General features: G+C 33.0%; 1 long non-coding RNA gene across 1 annotated transcript; it reads left to right on the top strand.

The window, feature by feature from the left end:
* Positions 1 to 337: 337 nt before the first annotated feature.
* On the top strand, positions 338 to 3,140 carry LOC111087036. The gene is made up of 3 exons (XR_002611760.1): positions 338 to 424; positions 1,529 to 2,062; positions 2,692 to 3,140. It is a non-coding gene; the product is annotated as an uncharacterized LOC111087036 (long non-coding RNA).
* Positions 3,141 to 3,389: the final 249 nt, after the last annotated feature.

Raw genomic sequence — 3,389 nt, 5'->3', positions numbered from 1 at the left:
AAACTTGTTAGGTTTTAATTTTTAGGAGCTAATTCTCACTATGTAATTTAAAGGGTTTATTTGGACTCAATCTGAGCTCCAGGGCTTTGTAAAGGGGGGACATCTCATTGTTGTTTTTTGGCGGGAAAAGAACATTTTGATATTGTTACATTGAAAGGTATTGGGCCTCACAGTGTCACCGATTTAAACTTTCGACCTTCTTATTCTTAATTTGTGTACTAGTATATGGACAATATGTTCTTCGGGTAAGGTAAATGACCCCCAGCATCCGGAAGATGGCTAGTCTTTGACCTACTAAACTGACCGGTTCTCAAGCTATAAAGGTCTGGTCAAGAGCCAAATCATTAATTTTACAGAGAGAGAGAGAGAATTTATTCACTTGTCCAGAAATCTAGAAGCCTAGTCAAAGTTAGCCTGCAAAAAGGTGAGGCTGTTAAACATTAATTTGATACCTAATTTATAATATTAGAACGAATAAAACTCCCTGAAGAGTGTGAAGCGCACTATTTTAGGCTTAGTTTAGAATTACTTTAGAAAATGAAATGGTATATTACTTCATTTGTTCATACTATTTATTGTTCTAAAATGTGAGAATGTTTATAATACTTAACTGTTTTAATTCAATGACTGGGTTTAGAAAATGCAACAATGAACTGAGAAATACGATTTATGTATGTTTCTATATCTCTTAGGGTTAACTAAGGGCATATCAATTACAATACGTTTTAAGAAATATTGTAAGATCATTTTGAAATAGGTTTCCCAACTTAATCGTGATTCCTACTGAATGCGATTACAAATCCAATATTTTTGGTGGGTTCTTTGCTGCTTATATTAGACAGATAAGACAAATAGAAGAACTTTTTTTTTAAGATTGTCCCATCTATCAGCCAGAAGGTTTTTACATAAAGCATTATTCCAAACTAATGCAATATATTTTCCTACTAACATATATATAATACTAGATGATGCAAGCATTAATATCAGAATTCCTTGGTCGTCTTTAAAATGTCTATCCCCCATATAAGGCTTAAAATTGGGTTTCGATACCCGTGGTGGGCAGAGCACAGACAGCTCTTTGTGCTTAGAAAGAAAAAACAAAACCTAGAAGCAGACTTTTTGTATATATATATATATTTATACATAGACATATATGTGTGTTTGTGTACTATATATATTTCGTTTGTTTATTGTTACATTTCGCAACCACCACAAAAGAAGATGAGACCTTTGTCCAAGCAAACAAATACCTTTTTATTCCTATTCTGCCTGCGTTTTAGGTTTACAAAAACATGATTTACAAGTTACGTTTGTAGTTATTTGTTAGTCAAAGGATTGTTGCTTTAAAGAGTGTTCTTTGCTTAATTTTTTAGCTTGAAAATAAGACTAATATATATAACATTCGTTTACACTTAATACATACAAATTACTATGTTTAATTAATATTATAAAAACTTTATTTCAGAAACCAAATTGAAACTCTTCAGTATTTTTGTGATCCCACTTTTCTATAAAAACTTTATTTCAGAAACCAAAATGAAACTCTTCAGTATTTTTGTGATCCCACTTCTATGCCTGACCATGCTGGGCCTATTTGGCAAGTCTTTGACCGATCCTGTTAAGGTGGAGAAATACGAACGAGCTGGAGTTGAGGGACTCCTCACGGGATTGCTTCCTGCTGAGCTCGTCCCTCTAGGAACACAAGTATTCCCCGTTATTGCTTCTGCCATATCCAACATAGCCAGCACGCTCAGACAGCTGTTTTGGCATTTGGTGTTGCGTATTTTTTCTATTTCATCTTGGCATTCTTTTTTCCTTCCATTTCTTCCCTGCTCGGAGTTCCTGTCGCTACGTCTGCCGCATTCCGTACGTTCGCTGATGCCGTGAATGAAGTAGATTTTAACCGCATAATGACAAACCTCAACGATGTCAACCTCACAGAAACCTCTTTCTATTACCTGGGCATCCAAGAAGATGTGTGTCAGGCCAAAGCAATGTGTGAACTGAGTGATTATGTGGTGAAGAGGCTCCCAGCAACTGAAGCCTTCATAAGATTAGCAAGGTAGAACTTATTGATTGGATTTCACTTATATAGGTACACCTGTAAAAACAACAACTCAAATACATGGCAGATAAGCAGGAGTTTCAAAATGAAATAATTGTGTATTTCAAACGTACATGTTAAAATTAAACTCAATTCTTAGCATTTCCATGATACATTAATCTACTGTTACTATATGTTTCACGTCATGTGCGTTTAAGCTAATTATTTGCACACGTGATACTGTGATGTACTTAAAATCACACGTTTCATTGGATCCTATGAAAACATGGGCATTTAAGCCATGACATTAGAAGTCGTATTTCGAATCTTAAACATTTATTTCAAGATAATTGCTATAAATATGTGTATGAACTAAAAAAAAAAGATAACACCGCGAGTAACCAAACGTTTGGATGCATCTAGATTTGTCTCGAGTTATAGTATCTTCAGTGTGTTATGTGTTAGCGATTTCAACTCGAATATATGATACCATTTTTCTAAAGTATGTATTTAATTGGCCAAATACCAACTAAATTGAAAAAGTTGTGATAAAAATCAGTTATTCAAAGTTTAATTTAGTTTTGATAATATATTTAAGATATGGCCTTTGAATCCAGTTATAAATCTCGTTTGTTTTGTCCACACAGCAAGTTTTTGCCTGGAATGAAACAGTATCAAGAAGCTATTATGAAAGGAACTCAAAATTCTGATTGTTCCTTGGCATTCTCAGGATGTGTTTATTCCCCAATGAAGAAGCTGTTCCAGTGAGGTGAGAGAACAAAGGAACCGCCAGAAAGACAAACATCTTTAAAAATATAGTACTATTGACTTGTGTTGAGTGAGTCTACATTTATGTAGTCTCTTATAGCAGAATTTTGTGACTAATTATTTATCTTGGTGAAGAAAAATATTTTATGAAAGCTAGTGTTATTTTATCAAATGTATTTTAAAGGATTATTTATTAATAACATTAGGTAATAATTGTGCTGTACACTTACTGATTCTAGTTTTGTCATTTCTGCTTGTAATCATTATTTAAGTATGTTTAACTTAATACATCTAACGAAGTAGTATTATAAGATTCCTTTGTATTATAGAAGGGTAATAAAATGCATTGTGCATTGCTTCATAGATCATTACAGAGTAGGTTTCTGAAAATCGTCTGCAAACACTAGGTAAAAACTTATACTCTATAAATATGACTGCCTTGAAATAAGACAAAAATATAATGTTGAAAATAACTTATTGTTTATCATCAGTATCTTCTGGTCAAAGTCAGTTACATATATAGATTGGAACTATTAAGTTCAAACAATAAATAATATAGCAATTTTAATACAGCGAT

The sequence above is a fragment of the Limulus polyphemus genome, unplaced genomic scaffold (assembly GCF_000517525.1).
Source record: "Limulus polyphemus unplaced genomic scaffold, Limulus_polyphemus-2.1.2 Scaffold1662, whole genome shotgun sequence".
In the NCBI taxonomy this organism is placed as follows: Eukaryota; Metazoa; Arthropoda; class Merostomata; order Xiphosura; family Limulidae; genus Limulus; species Limulus polyphemus.
Note: the sequence above shows the minus strand (reverse complement) of the source record. Positions and strands in the feature narration are given on the sequence as shown.